Genomic DNA, 19,287 nt, shown 5'->3' with positions numbered 1-19,287 from the left:
CCAAAAGTTGAGCCATATTTGGCATGTGGTTATCTGCATCTTAAAATCATTAAGGATAAAGACGTATCTACAGCTTGTCTCCTGTTATTCTGCTGTAACAAGAAATATTTTTACAGCGATGGATAAAACAGGTGTTAATTAATAGCTCACTATAATTAAATAGACCACAGTTTCATGAAGTCAAAATGGTAGGTCTCCTTTGACAAAGAGGGAACAGAACCCACAAAATAAAATGGTCACAAGTTCATGAGATGATAGAAATATTGTTAGTTATCAGTTCTTCAGTCCCGTTATTAGGCTCAGTTACACTGTAAGCCTGAGACTGCCTATAAACTAAATGCACTCATAAATACTGCATTCTTGAAATCTATATGACAGCACACAGAGATGATGACTTCTGCATTTTGTTAAATAATTACAATAACAAATTACATTTTGATAAAATTGATGGAGAAAGGATCTTCTCCAGCTAGTGCAGTGTGAATTTTATTTTACCTCTGTAGATCCAGAGAAGACTCCTGGTTCTCCAAATCTATCATCCATCAACCATGTCTGTTGCACCATTAAATTGTCCATCTAGTTTTCTTTGGCTTACCTTCTATGCCCTCTGTCCTAATATTCTGGTTTCTTACTGTACTTTCTAGATGGTCTTAGATATTTCTACAGTTTTATTCATTGTTCAGATAGTACTGCTTTATTTAATATCAAAAAAGCAGCATTTTTTAAACACTAGAAAATTGTAATATTTATCTGTAGAAATATTTTTCTACATTTTCCTATGGTGTGAGTGCCGTGATTACTATAGAAGCATCTGGAAATTCTACACCCTTCTAATATGCAGTTCTATATGCTTTGTACCATTTTTAGTTAAAATAATAACTAAAAGTAGGAATCCAACAGATTTGTATCCATTGAAGTTTACGTTATGAAAACAGGCCAGGAGAGATGTAGTTAATTTCAGATCTGGCTGCCTTTATTTCCTAGCCTTAATGCCCAGGGATATATTTGCAGTCAAGTCAACTACGACTGATTGTGGACCTAAGAGCGAAGTCTGGTTTCATGGGTGATTTTGGTCTTGGTCTGGAATAAACAGATAGGGCTGCAGAGGAAAGCTGCTGCTGAGCTGACAAGCCAAAAGGAATTGTGAAAAAAATCTCACGTTTTAGAATGTGGGACAGAAATGCTGAGACTTTATATTTTAGAAAAAAGGTGTTGGTAAATTTTTATGGGTGACAATTTAAAGTATATTTTGCTTAGAATCAACAGGCAGCACCAGTGAGCATTGATGCAATGTTAAATACAAATATTCATACATTTTAATATCTTTCCAGTAAGGAAAAAAGGGAGGAATTATCTTTTCAATTTTTTTTTAACCAGATATATTTGGGGATGAAATCAATTCTTTAAATATTTTATATACTGCAGAGTTGTCAACAAGACAACATCAGTCTGAGAATCAATTGCAGAATGAACAGCTATGCAATACTTTTTTCACCATTTCAAATAACTTTCCATGAATTAAAAAAGAATTTGTTCATTTGTTCAGAGAATGAGATATGAGTGCCTTAAAATTAGACTTCTCTAGGTTTAATTTTTAGATGTTTTTAAAATATTGGCCCTTGCCCCTTCCAAAGTTATTTCTATTAGCTCTTTTCCTAAGCTTGCTGTAAACTGCCAGTTTTCCTCTCTGTTAATTATTAATATGACCTGTTTATGTACCAGTTATCCAGCTAACCATTAATGTCTGTTTACTCATTGATGACCTTTGCAACTACATGCCAGGCTCTTGGCCAGTAAATGCCAACATTTCTTAATAATCTAAAAATACTCTTCATAGCTCAAGATTATCTACCTAATTTTATTTTTGATGTGAAAAGCAAAACATAAATACCGCTTATAATTCACAGATATTTGTACAAGGGTATTTCAGCCAAATGGCACTATGAAAGTAAAAGGAAAAAAAAAATATCTTCACTGGTATTCTTTGCTTCTGGCTTTGTTTTAAAATACACTAAAACAAAAGAAAACATAAGTCTATCATGCAGGCATAATACAATGCTTTTATAAAAAGAATTGCCGTAGGTAAATCTTATTTTTTTTCCCTTCAGGATTTCAGTATTAACTTAAGCACAAATAAGATATCTCTCCTGTATATTCTACTAATAGCTGAAGGCTACACGGGGGATACAATTGGATTAAAGTTGAAAGTGGTGACACTAATTTTTAGCCATGATTACAAACTCTAAGTATATTTTTGATCACTAAATGTGCCTAATTTAAAAGGACAAGCAGTAGCCCAGGATGGAAAAGAATTTAAGGGCACTTCCCACTCAAATTGATGTGTAGGATGGCCTCATCCAATCTGCTACAGAGATAAGTGGAACAGGCAGGTTTCTTCTTCCTTGGTCCACTAACATTCTTCACTAAGAGGAGCCTTGAAATATTGTCATTGTGATTACAATTTGCAGGTCTGAAATCATCTTTCTATTGAAATATTTTCAAATATTAGCATCATCCCAGACTCAAGTAATGGTGATGGCATTTACAGAGATTGCAGCTTTGATATATACATAGGTATATGTTCACATTTTCTTGTTCATTGGAGTTCTAACTTCAGTAAAGATTTTCTTTTTTTTTAGTTACAGCCTTGAACACTTGCTGTAACTGTCACTTCATGTCGAATTTATCATATAGAATGTAAGCTGTGAGGCTGAGGAACAATCTGTCATAAACCATTGTATCAATAATCTCTGAAGGGGTTTGTTTTGGTCTTGGGTGGGAGGTAAACTTTCTAGATCTCTACCCTCGGTTGCGTTGACCATTTGGGCTCAGTGGTATTGTTTCAAAGGGATTTGTCTCAGTTGTAACACATGCACTTAAACACTGTGCTTCTGTACAGGATGGTTATATAGTACTTCAAGCATATAAATGCCTTTCAGTTGTTCTGTACCGAATGATAACTCACCTTGTCTTTCTCGGTGAGGTAGGTAATAAATAGAAATCTGGCCTGTAACTGAGACATTCTGACTTAGTTAGATCTGAAAAAGACAAGTAGACTCAATTACCATGCCAGCAACTACATAAAGATTGTCAAATTAAATCCAAAACCCTATGTTTAAATAACGATATGACAAAACCTGAGAAAAGGCAAGAATATCAAACTCTTCTGACATTTTGACCTGAAATTACAGCCCTATGGAAACAAGGAAAAATAATCCTTAAAAGGTGTGTTATTATCTTGAAAGACTGAAGGGCAGGACTTGGTCAAATCCATCTTAGCCTAGAGACGTGGATGAGTGGTGCTGCAGCCATTAATCTGTGTTGTGTTACTGCTTTTTATTGAGATAATCCCATGGTTTATTTGATAAACGTGTGAATATACGACTAAAGGGAAAAATAATAATACACTACAATGTCTCAAGAGTGTTTTAACCAGCACCTTAATTAAGCTGCCAAAAGCCTTGTGAGCTGGATAAGTGTTACATTGAATAAGCGTCACCCACCACTGATATGGAGCTATCCCAAGGTTCAAGCGCGACAGCTGTCTAATGGTGTATAGTGACACTACACACCAGGGTAGAAACTGAAGAAGCATACGACATCCGATTGAAACTGCAGGGAGACCTGAGAGAGAATTTAATTATTTCTGCTGGAACTTCTTCAGAACATTGGCTTGGCACCCCAGTCTTACAAAGCATGCCATGAAAACTTTAATGCACTGCAGTTGTAGAAGGTAGGCTTTCTTCTCGATATCATTGAAAGAGAACAACTGAGTACACCCCAGCGTCAAGTCAGAAAATGAATTTACTGCTGACTCAGAGGATGGCGCATTAACTAGAATCATCAGCACCATTCCTTGCAATAACTAGGTCTTCCTTGGAGGTCTTTTATCTAAGACTGACCTAGCTTGACACATCTTAGCTTGTGAGACAAGGGACAAGGCTCAAATGTAATATTCCTGTGGGAAGTGGTGTTCTGCATTCAACTACTTTTATGTGCAAAGCAGCGACATATTCAATCAGGGCTTTTGCCCCCCTCTTCGCCCCAAGATGCTTATTATTTATAGAGAGCTGTTTAAATTTTCCAGATAAATATGTATTCAGAGTCTTTCCAAGCTATATAATGTGCTCTATACATCAGAGCAACTCCATTTAAAATTGTTTTTTAAAAACACAAATTATAATTCGATAGACTGGAACAGCTCTATTGGTTTCATAGATAGCTGGGCATTTATTTTCCACTATAAAGATCATAATATTTACCCAATGGACCAGAACAGCTCCTTCTTAGCCTTTACTCTCTCTGTTATGCCACAATTATTTAAATACAGATTCTGCTTGTATTACTTATTTTGTAAGCAAGTTGTTGGGAATCACTTGGGTGAGTGAGTAAAAGAGACAGGGGTTGTCTCATACATCCTATCATCTTTGAAACACTCTTTAAAGATCTAGATGTAATAGGAAGATATTAAGAACTGATAGCTTCCAGGACTATTTTTATTTATAATATATCATTCAGTTCTCCATAGAGTTCAGTGGGAGAGTGGATTATTCAGCCATGTGTTCTGTGCATTGCAAGTGGGAGATATTTTAAATGCCTGTATGCTGACAAGGTGAGTGGTTAGGGCATGATTTTGTTACATACATACATACATATATATATATATATATATATGTGCATGTATATATAAATATAAGAATAATTTCCATGATTATTATTTTTCTACTTTATTTCAGCATGACCTCAGAAGGCAGGAGCATAAATCCACACTGCGGGGACATGCACTATCTCGTTATTTATTTGTGGAGAGTCAACTGAGTGCTTGATACCATATGGACTGCAGCAGAAGAGATACATGTTTAGAAGAACTTCCTAGTGGTATAACGGAGATGTTACTGCTGCAGTGGTTTCCCCGCGTAGGGGCAATGCTACCGTAGGCTTCTAAAAACCTGGGGGTTGATTTATCCACCGAGGAAAATTAGCAACCATCATTGTCATCAGTGGGAATTGCCTTGGGTTCCCTGATGCTAAACAGTGGCCATTTACACAGGATTTACATGGTCTTTTATGTCACTTATTTCATAATCTCTGTTCCTAGATTTTAAAGAAATGTCTTATCTGTTCCCTTATTTTGAACTTCCTCAAATTTTTTAAAATATTTTTGTTTACAATGAATGTATACAGAGAGCCATATGTAACCATTATGGAACATATCCAACCCATTTTAACTTGTGGTGAGAGGTATGATCTACCAGCTTATTCCCTTCTTGAACTTATTTTTCGAGACTTTCTCTCTTCCTAAGCAGTATGTCTGCATAGCTCTCAATATGTAGCCATAGAAGCAGAGGTAAAAACCATATTCAGTGTCCATGGTTTCCTTCATTTCAGAAGTTAACCAAAGATGTTGCATTGTATAATTACACTTTTCAACCTCACATGATGATGGCTGAACTACATGATGGTTAAACTGTTGAATTTCTTGTTTTTCACATAGTGCTTCATTCAGCTCTGTGACTCCTTTCTGTCGCAGCCCCTTTCTTCTCAGAAAATGCCCTGTCCCCAGTCCCCAGTCCTCTGTCATGTGCTGCTCACGCCTCCCCACATTCAGGCAGTCAAGCTCTGCTACAGAGCAGCAAAACCACAAAATATTTTCTTTCTTCCAGAAAGCTCATTCTGATTTTTATCCTAGATGAGCAGCTCAAAAAGTACACGAACAGTGGAACGTGGTTAGGGTTTTGAAGTTATACTGAGTTACAAGAACTGAAATGTCCCGTGATCCAGAGATTGCCTCGTGTGGGGTTTGAGCCAAGGTTATTTTCTGAACAAAACTGATTAAGCAAAAGTTTGTCCTGTTTGAAAAAAGAATGGATGAACGTCAAATGTTTGAGTTGCAGAGACGTGAGACTCATTTTACTCCAGAGAGTTACAGTAGTGGTTACATGGTTAGTGTATGGTCAATCTAGCTGTAGGCTGCCGATAAAAGGCAGTTAGTTCTGTCCTTAGCTACATATTCTTGCAAAGTAATTTGCATTTACTCTTGTTATCTGGCCAGATAAACCTGATTGAAGGCTACTGTCTTTTCTGTCCTCAATAAGGTTGGTTTTCAGATGGTTTAATAAGCTGACCCGGCTGAGCGTATGCATTCACACAATAGCCAGCACTGATACAATGGGGACTTGAGGTACATGCAAGTCTTGATGAAGATGAAGATGAGATTGGCAGCAGCCTGGGCACCAGAAAAAGCCTCTGTCTGTGCTCATTTTTGGCCAGGATAGCACTACAGCCATGGAAGTTAGGCCCATCCATTAATGTCTGTCTAAACAGAGCCATTGCGGGGTCTGTTGAAGGGATCTAATTAGAGGTCTGTTTTTCCTTTGAAAGTCCTTGCCTACTATTTCCCTTACTTTTCCAAACACCCTGAAGTAGACAATACATCACAATGAGGTCAAAGCAGAGGAAAGGGGGAAAAAATGAATCCCAGCAGCCCTAGAACAGTGACAGTTTTCATTTATTATCTAGAAGTCATGTGAGCTTTAAAGTCACCAATCATCATCAAGAGAAGAATGGAGCTAGATGCTTGACAAGGAAGATGCTGTCTGTGGCAGCATAATATTCAATTTACTGCCAAGGCTACTGACTTCTGAAGCAATAGGAGAATAAATGAAATAATTGATTTCTTACCTGAAAGGTAATATGACATCAGGATTACACTGGCTATATTCAACTGTCTTTTTTATTTTTTAAATAACTTTCCTGATTCTATTTTAGCCTTTGAAAAAGTAGATTTTTTTAAGGCTTTCTTGGAGCCATACAATGAAAAAAGAAAATCTTTCTTAGTGTATCAAGGGTGCAAAGAAAAACCTAAAATACATGCCCAGCAAAAAGCAGGTTATGTTGTCTGCCTGAGACTGCAAACAGCCTGCAACAAAATCTAAACTTCCCTTTTGGCATTTATCATACTCTGGCCCCAAACCAACATGTTCCTGTTGAAGTTTTGGGTGAGAGTCCTTGTAGAACGAGCTGAGGGCATCAGATTTCCTTAACATGACCCTGCCCCATTCCTATGCCTATATATTGTCTATTTAGGGAAACATTCCACTGTCCTTGCTCATGCTGAGCAGTCCCTTAGATATAAATCATTCTGCTGGGGAAGCAGGCACAATTCAACACGACTAACGGACCCTTCTGTGCTGATGAACATTAATGGATGTGGTACCATACATGCTCTTAGAGCTGAAATCAGTGGGACTGCTCATAGAGTAAGGTGCTACTCGTTGTGAGTAAATACAGCAATGCATCACCTATGCAGAAATAAGCTATTTGGGACAGGAAGCTGCCAAATCATAGTAAAGTACTTCACTGAGCTGGATGGTTTAATTAAGTCTTAACTTATATATTTATGTCAATAATCACACTTAGCAGTTGGAAGGAGCTGTAAGAATAGTAAGCCAACAAATTACATAGGTGCAGTAGTATAATCTTAGAATGTGGGACTAACTTTCTTGAAGTAATTGTTAAATGCAGTCAGTAAGGGTAGTTTTTAATGCTCAGCAAGTGGTTAAATTCGACAAACTTAAATATTTTCCAAAACAATTTATATTTATAAATGGCTACTACAAAATCCATTTGCCCATAATCAGGTGAAACTTGAAGGTACTGGCTTTCTTAAGTGCCGAGAGTCAACAATATTAAAGTAAATAGTGGAGGACATTCCAAGATAGTATTAACACAATTGATTTATTGATGATTGCACAATGGGAGGTTATCTTTTGTTAATTGACTCTGTAAATAAACTCATAGGCTTCTTAAGTGAAGAAAAAAATCTATTGCTACTAGAAAGTCTACAGGGTGAGGTAGCTATGCCACTCCATAAAGTGTCTGATCTTCTATAAAATGCCTTGTGGCCTGAATAATGGCTGAGAGGCATTTCTAGCAACAAATCCCAGCAGCTGGTCATGCATACATGGTAAGCGACACTCAAAGTGTTAGCTTGGACTATCCTGTAAGTGAAATAATTCACCTTGGATTTCACAGGAAAAGATAAGCATGGAAAAAAGAAGGGCCATCCTAGAGCTCTCAGATACATTTAAAAATCAAATGTCTCCATACAGCAGCCAGATCCAACCATACTTGTATTATTTGATCTTTCCAGGTGATATCTGGCAAGTCTGCTTCTTCACTCTGACCCAGGACCCACCTCTATCACCTCAGACCTAACACCAAATAATTGCTGGTTCATCCAGACTATGCTGCTACACCCCACACCTCCCCACCTCCTTCCCAAAATGTTTTGCAGATCTTCTTTAAAGTATTGCTTCCCTTTGCAGTTCCTTATCTCCACCATATTCTCTTCTGGTTTGAGCAGGGCATTGCCCAAGCTGGGTAGCACTTTTACCATATTCTTTCTTTGTTATTGCTTGCTTCAGTACATTTATGGTGATAGCAGGGACACTGCTTACTCAGAGGCTATGGACTATCTTATTTACTAATTCCTAGCCTTCTTGCCCAAACAACCCAGTGGAGACAATTTGGTAGCCTACTTTTTCCCACTTTGATTTCCTCTTTCTTTCCAACCCTTTTTTCTTTCCTTCTTCTTGATCCCTCTCTGTTCTTTTTCCCTCTGGTAATCCTATTCTCATCCCGCTCCAACCCTGTTTTGAGATTATGGGAGAGCTATAACCAGTCTGAACATCCTGCTTCACTTGGTGTAAGATCCAAGAGGGAAAGTCCTTTGCTCCTAAGTTAACAGCCCTGATTTGTGAGCAAACATGATTTCTACTTTTGGTTGACAGCAGCAGATAGACGGGTGGAACAGGGGCACTGTGGCCAAGAGCTACTGTGCAGAGACAACTTGGTAGAGTATTTTCGTTCCTGATCTGTAAAACATTATGAACTGTCAAAGAAATTGCTTCTAGTTGGTGACCCTCATGGATCACCTGCACTGAGTCATGATCCTTTCTCTGTTATATCAACAATCTCAGTATACAAAAAACCAAACAATCAGTACCACTTCTCTAGGAAAGCACCTAGATTGTGGGAACAAAGGCTCTGCTGTTTCCTAATCTCAGTAACAATTAAGCCATCAGATTAATAGAACCTTTAAATGCTTTGATGGATGCAGGTGGAATGCTCTCTGTTTGCATTACTATAAAACCTATCAGTTCCCTTAGCTATAAAAAGCACAACGGGACATGAAGCATTAGGGTCGCAAACAAGACCAAGCTTGAAGTATTACACTGAAAAAGAGAGATTAAAAAAATACCACATGTCATTTCTTGTACATCTAGCTTCTGAAACTTCTGCTAGATGTCACCGAAGCCTGAAGTTTACCTCTGAGAGGACAGGGAATTCCCTCTCTCAGGAGATATAGTTTCCTTTTTTTGTCTCCTTCGCCTTGTTCCTTGACTCAAAATTACATTCAGTGGTTCATCTAATGACTGTAATGCCCTTGGTTAATAGGATTTCACCACAATTCCTATCCTTTAGCTTGGCCTCGGAGACCAGTGTACATCTAGTGTTAGCTGAGTATTTTAAAGTGCTGTCTGCCTGGAAATAGAATGACAGTCCATTCTCCCAATATTCTGAGTACTAATCCTTGGAGTTACCCTGGATCAGGCAGAAGTGAAGATCTCGTCCAGAGGACTCAGATTTCTCTGCTGGGATTGCAGCTCATGAAAAGATTAAAAGCCATATTGACAAAGATATTTAGACACTTCAATAGGAGCGAGCTGCCCGAATACCTTCTGTGGGACTCGCCCTCACTGCATATACCACACCTGCCTGAGAGCCAGGAGTGAGAGCAATGACCTCCAAAACTGATCAGAAGTGCCTGCTGATTCCCATTTCAATAGCTGTTGAATTTTGGTCTATAATATAGTTTTTCTGGGAAGAAGCCCTGACTAAAGGGAACCCCTTTCAGATCCTTTATTTCAGTGAGGGTGGTGAACTTCATATTTTTTCCCCTTTTTACAGTTCAGGAGAAGATGAATTTCATATTTTTCTTTTCAATCATCTGATCTGTTGTGACCTCTCCTGTGCACTTTGTGACACCAAAGTGCTTTTCCATTCTACATTCCATTGTGCTGGGATCTATAAAAAGAGCAACAGTATTGAGGGATTTCTGAACAGACTGTTTTGTTCCTATCACTGTCCCAGGAGGATTAGAGTTGCGGAAGCTTAGAGTTAGGCTCATACTTACCTCTATCCAAATGTCTGTCTCGGAGATAGCGATCTTTGCTTTGGAGGCCTTACTATTCCTAAGGTAGTACTTGGGATGATGTGTTTTTACACTGCCTCTCTCCCTCATTTTTGGTACGCTCTTCTTCATATGAATACAGTAATCCAAGCCATTCTTTGGAAGCATCTATGACTCCCATTTACGTCGTTGCCACCTTTTCTAAGAATGCCCTCATTTCATTGACCCCATGTTTCAACACAGCAGTTGTCCCTGCCATTATCCTTGACCTAATCATAGCATTTAGGGATCCGCGTGTCTCATGGTCACAGATGAGCACATGGACAAAAACTGCCTTGCAGACCTACCCATATAGCTCACTTTAGATCCATGAGAATGGCGTGCGAAATTCCTATTAGGTCTAGTTTCTTCTGAGCTGTGAGGGCCAAGATAGTTGTGCTTCATAATCTGCTGGAATGCTTCTTCACTGGCTTGGCACGGCCAGTCCCGCAGAGGGAAGAGGGGGGAGAGGATGTGCTCCAGCCCTAAGATCAGATGTCGGGCACAGGTGCTGGCAGGGTAGCAGTGCTGCAGCCCCCCTCAGTATGAAATCGCAAGCTGGCCTTGTTCTACAGACCTTCTGAATACAGCCCAAGATTGTGTATCATGAGTTATGACGGCAATATAAAACTGAAAGCTTGACTGCATCTGTTAGTTAAAAATTGCTGTGAGAGCTTGAGAGGCTGCTAGCTCAGTGTTTTAGCTAAATCTCAAATAGGCAACTGCACTTTACCTTCCTAAATTAAACGCCCTCTTAGTTTTCGCTGCTTAGGTTAATTTTTACTTCCCCTTTCTCTCATGAGGTGACTTGGATTAGCCTCATTGATGGAGACATGTATTCACTGTGTACATTTTGAATCTGGATTCATATCTTGCTCTCTTCCTCCAGTGTTTTAAGTTTCTTTGGCATGGAGTCGCTACTTTCTGTCTCAGTGGCCGCATGTCTGAGAAAAAAGAGAGATCTCCTCTCACAGTAGGTGAAGTTTTAGCTGACTGGAGACATAAGTTGAAGCACATTTGACATTTCTTTTTTCTTATATGGACCACGATTATTTGTAAATACTGGTACCGCACATCCAATTTTGCACTTTGCATGTGATAAAGCAGCTTTGTAGACGTGCGCAGGACACACAATCTTTTACATCACCTTTTTGATAGTAAGTATGTGTTTTTTCTCAAGGTCTGTCTGCTCATACATGTTCTGTTGTGTGTTTTTTTCTCATTTCCTATCACAAATGAAGTATCTGGTCCTGTTCCCTCGCAAATGAATGATAGACATCTCCTTGGATTCCAAAGGGCAATGTTAAACCTGAAAGAGGAAGAGGTAGAATGGATTCTGGGATGAGAAACTCCTAAAAGCCCCTTAAGTGATCCAGGAAGGAGCATTCATAAGTGCTCCTCTTCCTCTTCTCTCTAAGACACTAATGAGTCACTACTTAATCACAAACTGTCTATGCAGAGCACTGCCCTCCTAACACAAAAGCAAACTTCACCTTTGCAGACCTTTAAAATAAGTCCTCCAGGCTTTCTTTCTTTTACAGGAGATAGCTGACCCCAGTGACCTCGCTCCTCTCCAAATCATGAGCTCATCCTATAGATGCAAGGGGATATAATATTCCTTTCACTTCCTGTCTTGAAGCCTGGTCTTAGCCTTAGCACGGGCAGCCTAGGAGATTGCTGCGAGTCCTATCCCTCTTCTAGCACTGACAACACTCCTGTAATGGGTGAAATGATCTTTTTACATAGTTTGCACATCATTTTTCTTTTGGTGTATGAAACTCTTTGGGTCATTTTGAGATAAAGGGTACTACATAAATGGAAGTACTTATTATTAAATAATATTATGCATAATTATTAATAAATAATAACAGTGTTAGCTTCTTGCTATTAGACATGCTAATTTTCACCTTGCTGTGACAAGCACAACATGGCATTATTTTTCCTTTATGCTCTTGTTGGCTGAACATGCCATCAAAAAGAATTCTTGTAGAAATCTTTACGTCGGCCAAATGTTTTCGACACAGAAGGGGCCTTGCAGAGTTGAAAAGGGAAACTTGCCTTCCTAATAACTCATAGCTGTTGTGGCTACTATGTAAATCTCTTTATCCAATCAATCAGACATGAAATAAAATACACTGACCTGATGCTTGGCTAGCATGTAAATTCCAAGTCACATTAAGTCCAGGGAGTTATTGTGCAAAAGAAGGAGTTTTCATTCCCTATTTGTAAGATGATATCTACTGGGCTCATTAAGTGAAAATATTTTGGGGCCTGTGTCTTACAAGGTAAACTTGCTCTATTGTGCAGAAGAACATTCACTGAAATAGCTAACATGGATCATCTGATGACATTAGCTTTGTAAGTAATTTCCATGATGTCAAGGGTACACTGGAGATTAAAGGGGGATTAAGGCCTACTTGCACAGTCAAAGCATCACAGTAAATTGACTTGACTTGGCAGGCTGCACCTAAAGTTGGCAAGTTTTCACTAACTAATCATATAAAATCCAGGTTTGTGGTGTTAGTTAGACTACACTTTCACAGAGGCCAGGAAACGTTAAGCTTTCAAGGTGGGAGGTTTTAGGAGCTAAAGGAGGAAAAGGGAGGGGAGACTGTCAAGGAGACTTTCGCAATGTCAAGGTGCCAAGAGGTGCTAAGTAAAATAACGACCCAGTTTTACTGGTTAAGGCTCTGCCTTTCAAGAGCAAGCTGGTTGGATTTCTACCCGAATGGCAAAGTTTATTTTTTCCCTCGCTCTCACCGTCACAAAATACGATCTCCTCTTAAAGGATCAGACCCTGTACAGGAACTTCACTGAATAAAGATGAGTTTATATTTTAAAAAGGAAACAGCTGGATTGCAAAAGCAAGGGAGGTAGGCAGCTCTTGTTTCATTAGCTAAGGGAAACTCAGGGCCCCAGAGGAGAACAACTGGGAGAGCAGCCATGACAGAGGAAAAAAAAAAGGAAACAGAAGATCATAAAGAACTAATAATGAAAAATGGAAAGTGAAAATAAGCCAAGATAAACAGGCAATAAATAGATTTGAAAAAAAAAGTTGGTGGAAGGGAACAGAAATGTAGAGACTAAGAAGGAAAAGAGCAAGGCAGAGAGTATGGATTTTCTGGAAATAAAATAAATATTTCTGAAATTTCTCAAGAACTTGATGAAAAACTGGAAACGTATCGTGGCTGATCTCTCCATCTCCAAACTGGTGTCCACTTTAATATGGAAAAGAATTAGGAGCACACTGTATAATTGCCCAGTAATTTATTTGCTGCTTCTGTTGGAATAAAACAGAGGGAGTTTGGTGGGGCAAACTGGTCCAAGCTCCATCCATGCTGATGAACTAGCGTCTTCTGGGAGCAGCTTATAAAAAAAATGAATCTCGTGATTGTTTAGAAGGATCCAGTCAAGTGTTTATCTGTGCAGTAATCACTGGATGATAAGTTGGAGGTAACCTGGGTGTGGGACTGTGCATAGCCGGAGTCTGAATGGTTTCAGATGAAGAAAGAGTAGAGATTGAAGGAAGACGGGACTAGGAAGAAAAACAGATACTAGTCTGTCCTTCGTCTTGAAATCTGCTCATTGTGATAAAATATATAAACATTGCCAAGGCTTCATAGACCAAGAGAGAACAGATTTTTTTTCAGCTGCCCTTCAATTAGATCCATAATAATCCTGCAGCTTTATATGGTTTACAGACGACACTTTGCCCAGCAGAAATAGTGCTATTCTTTAAATTATGCTGTGCTCATTAGGTTTTAATAGGAGCAGTTGTTTAAAGGGTGGGTGGGGGCGGGAGGGGGAATGCACTTGGTGATGCATAGTGGAATGTACATTAATCTTGTTAATGACAACACAGTTAATGGCTCCAAAACATTACTTTTGAATTAACCTTTCTCTTATGCAGGCTATACTTGAGAAACAGAGCCAGGACACCGAAGATACAAGGAAAGTGCATGAAGACAGGGATACAGGATTTCCTATGATTTTATGTTGTTCTTAATTAGGAAGCATATTGGCAGCAAATGCTAACATGTGTTGGGATGTTTAGCTGTAGCCAAATAAATGTTTTCTATTACAACTCTGAATTCTTTGCCTAGCCAGAGCCCATGCTGTTCTGTTCATGTCTTACAAAATCCCTTTATAAGTCATTTTGGGGGCCAATTTTCTGTTGGCTTGTACAGCAGAGTTACTTTGAACATATGCACTTAGACTCCAGAAGGGTCGTTGTCCTCACTTTAGAATTTTTTTTTTTTTTTTGAGTGATAAATGGGGAAGCCCTTTATGAAATGCTTCTGTAACTCAACTAAACAATAGCCTATACTGAGCATGCCCATTTCAAGCAAAAAAGTAGGGAATGGATATAACTGGTTTTCTCCAGTCACATGTTCATACATAGGCTGAATGAATAATCCATAATGAATCATTTATCTGACATTTAATCTCTTTCTCCTCTTTATGAATGGTCTGCAAATGCTCTCCTTTTTTTTTTTTTTGATTCTGTTTGTCATTTCAAATTACTAGTTAAATAATTTCTGATCTGGCTTATAGGTTATTTGAGAACAGTTTGCTGTGAATATTCACAATTTATACCTCCTGTTACTTCAATGAGGGGAACGTACAAACAGGGTTTGACTTGAGTAACACAAGTCTTGTGCAAACAGAAATTTAGTGGTTTTTTTTACTTTGCAAATATCCTGCTACATTTGCTTTTATTACCATGTGGATTTTTTTTTGATTATCTAGACACCTGTAGGTAGGAAATCCAACTGATATCTCCCACCTCTGTGTTTGAGTCTTGTATGGTTAACTTCCTTATTCTAGCCGGGGTTGAAGTTTTCTGAAACTGGTTGTAGAGGGTATGGTCCCCATGTATCATTATAAAGTACAGCTCCTGCCTGCACAGACGAAGTAGAACAGTTGTCACAGAGGGCATATTTAAATGAGAAGGGAATTTAACTTGATCTTCTAAGTCCGTGCATTAGCCTTCTCCAGGCCCAGTATTTACTCCCAGGGACACTGTGTTTTTGTTCACTCATGTAAGCAAGGGTCTGATTCCCTCCTGTGAGAGGTGTAAAACCATCAGTCTGTAGGTGCAGAAACACTGTTGATTTCTCCTGAAGAACCAGAGGGCTGGAGGGGAACATGCTGAGTTTAGTTTGCATCCATTTCATAATGTGTTTGCATCCTTCAATTCCAAACTTTTAAATTACAAAAGCGGGGAAGATAAGACACGTCTTCTTCTTGGGAAGAGCTCCAGTGTGTCATGCTAATAAAGTCTTCATCACTAAGGTGAAAGAGAAAGATGGAAGAGAATTATCTTGTGATAAAGACCTTGTCTGGATTCAGGACAACCTTCATCCTTTCTGAAATAACAGAAACACTACAGAAAGCTGGAGTAACTCAACATATAAAGACAGAGCTGCAGATGCAGCTGGAGGGAATAATTGCTGCAGGACGTAGATAGCTTAAGTGATTAAAGGTAATTCTGGCTAGTAGGCGCAATACAGCAACTAAGATTGTCCATGTATCTGAACAAGCCTCTTCTCCATGCCTCAAGGTCAGGTAGCCAAAGCGTTGCTACCCAGATCTAGTGGTAGATAATGCTATGTTTTGAGCTGTGAGACAGTAAAAAAAGTTTTCACAGGTTTCTGTGAGTGAATTTTAAGGTTATGTGTGTGAATTCATTCTCTGGGCTGATGAAGAATTTTATTTCCTCAGACCATTGTGTAACTAATTCAAGATAACTAGTCTCAAATCAAATATATCAAAGTTAGTATTAATGTATGCTTCCTAGGTTTATTAGTGCACTATCTGGTTTCCACCTTAATTTGGCTTTAGGGCTTAATTTTTCCTTTTATGATTAGAAAATCTTTTGCTTCCCTTCCGTTTTCGTTAAAAAAAAAAGAAAAAAGAAAAAAATGTTCATCTGCCATGACTATTTTGCATTAACTCCCTTGCTGTGAGAAGGGGAAGGAAGGTGATCATGGGTTGCCCATTAACTAGCCTGTATGAAAGACAATGAACAATAGAGCTGAAAATAACTCACAACCAAATAAGTATTGCAGTTGCTCTGCCTTGCTGCAAATACCAATTTATGGTGAAAAGTAAGAAGACAAGTTGCAGTATTTAATTACTTACGAATGTGATTAGTTGCTTGAAAAGTTAAGGACCATATCATACCAAAATCCCATACCATAGAAAGAAACTTGTTCTTAATATTCTCCTTAAATTGGACCGCATTAATCACTGTGAAAGTTTCAAAACCATTTGGCTGAAGAACTCAGATAACAGGAGCCTTTCAGGAGGTCATGCTCTCTGATTGCCATTCTCGACCCTCTGCTGTCTCAGTTTCCCATCTTTTGGCTTCGCTCTAGCTGTGGTACCCTAGCAGGCTCTGGGCTAGGATGCTCTGTAACCAGTGTGAAATCCACTATGGGCTCACATTGCATTGGACTGGGCTGCTCACCAGAGCGTGCGGGAAAGAGAAGCGGCACCAGTGGTTCAGCTGTACCTTAGAGTTCAGCTTCAAAGAAAGGCAGGGGTTGCAGTGGGGTGGCTGTGAAGCAGCAGGGATTATAAGGAGACCTTTGGAGTCTAGGCACACATTTAAAGGCTTGAGGGCTGATGTAAAGCAAAGAAACGTCAATCTTTAAAAGACTGAATTTGGCTGGTTAGTAGTAAAGAATGTCAAAAGACACTTTATAGGCATCTCTTAAAGTTGAAGAAAATGTATTTCATCCCTTTGATATGAGCATGTTTCTTCTTGGTTTACCTGTGAATGAATGTCACGTGAGCTGGAGGTGGTTAATAGATGCTTGAAATGACATGGGGGAAGCACAGAGGACACCAGTTGGCAATTGACTCAGGGCACACAACATGTAAGCCTGCCTTATTTTGCAGTTAAATCATCCCATCTGACGTGCTGGGAACTGGGTCTCCATACTTGTTCTTGTGGCTCAGAGACACACTTGAATCATTCAGTGGGTTTTCACTCGTAACCCTTTTTAGGATCACCCATTATTCTTATTAACAACAGCAAGCAGCACCAAGAAGGAAAAAAATAATATAATTCTTTCCACAAAAAGGTAAAAACATGATAGTGAATTAAAGTTCTAAATGATAGGACTGTTAACATAATGCCTTTTGTCTAGAATGAACTATAAAACACACATATATACAATGGAGAAAACCTCTAAATGTGTAATGGACAAAAAAATATATATATATAATAAAACTGTTGAAAGAATGTATTTTTTCAGCACCAAGGCTATCCATAAAACTTTTACAGGTTTCCACTATACAACATTATCGTTCATAAAAAATGATATTTTAAAGCAAAAAGGTTGGCAAAAGAAACAATTGGTAGTTAACGGAAGGACAAGATTACAACACCGTGCCTTTGCTGTGAACGGTAGAATAGAAAATGAAAAACATTTGGGGCATTATATGAAGCCCAGCAGTCATGCTCCATATGGTTTGAAGAGTTGAACAATGCTTGACAAAGATTTAATGATTTCATTTTCTTAACATTGAATATTATTCTTTCAATCTAGGCCTCCCACTCCATTCCTTGCCTTAAATTTTTCCTGTTTTTCAGACAAAGAAATCTGTTTTATTAGTAGTTATCATTTATATTGAGTTTATCACATCTGGTTTAATACGCTGTTTCGCTACCAGCACGGCCTCTCTGAGGAATGCCCTATAATCAAGGTACTGAGGCAAAATTGAGGTAATCTGGTCCCCAGATCCTCTAACAACTTTGTACGTGACTTGACACAAGTTAGTTAATCTCTTTCTATTTCAGTTCCCCATCTGTAGAATGGAAAAAAATAGTACTTCTGTATATCAGACATTACTGTGATAAGTTTTAGGATAAATAGCTAGAGTCATCTGTATAAGAGGACAGGTCAATATTTCTGGATAATTGGATTTGGAGCACAGAACTTCCTGGCTCCCAAACCTGTGCTGGTTTTAATCAGGAGATTAAAATTTTATCTCTTAGCCTGCATCATGACTTTCAAAAACAAATATTGCTCCCCTCTGTCATAAAATACCGATTGATTAGTTACTCATCCTTCAGTCTACTATCTACTGCTGCGTGTGCTGCCACCAGTGGGAGGAAGTCCATAACCTTACCCAGAAATGGATGCGTATTATCCTTATTTGACATTTAAATCACTCGGCAGAGACAGGGATTGGGCCAAGTTGCACATTCGTAATGATGTGCACTCTTATCATGAAATGAGAAATCCTGCTGCAAAATGCACAATGTAAAAAGAAAGGATGTTTGTGTCACACTTTCAAAAAAGTTAGGAGGTTCATGGAGATCTCAGCATTGTTACACAATCCTCTATGTAAGAGACAAGCAGCGCATTTACTGTTACTTCACAGATGACCTAAAATGAAGTTCAGACCTAGATCTAAACTTTTTGAAAGTCTGACTATTTGAATCTGCAATTAGCTTGGATGAACCCCTAAAAAGGAATTACCGTTGCCATTTATTACATCAATTCACATGCTATGCAATACTAAATAGATCTTTCCTGAAAAATCACTTTTCATTTCATTTGTTTTGCTTCGCAGGGAAAGCAGCGTTCCTCTATCCCTTCTCCTGCCCTATCTGAGTGCGTGCCCTCACATGTGGATCTCACATGAGGTATTTCACAGGGCATGTTGTGTATTAGGTGGATAGAGTATCACTGGTGGTATGTTTTCTCCCATAGACTAGTACACTGGAGAACACTCAGCTGGTTAATATTTCATTTGGATTCTTTTCTTTTTTTCTCTCCAACCATCTATGTAAACTGTTAGACAGCCGGTCTGGTTCCAGGAGGTGATTTCTTTGCTGTGGATTAAGGATCCATTTGTGAGTGACTCTTCAGGCACTTCAGAAGAGTAGATTTCAGACCTGAAAGAATGTATTGTAAACAGAATAATGTGCTTGCAAAATTAGCTCACGTACCAAATTATGTATTTACTTAATACACATTAATAGCTTTTGAAAAAGCCATTAGGCTCTATTGCGTAAATAGTATGTATACAAAAAT

The sequence above is a fragment of the Cuculus canorus genome, chromosome 12 (assembly GCF_017976375.1).
Source record: "Cuculus canorus isolate bCucCan1 chromosome 12, bCucCan1.pri, whole genome shotgun sequence".
Classification (NCBI taxonomy): domain Eukaryota; kingdom Metazoa; phylum Chordata; class Aves; order Cuculiformes; family Cuculidae; genus Cuculus; species Cuculus canorus.
Note: the sequence above shows the minus strand (reverse complement) of the source record.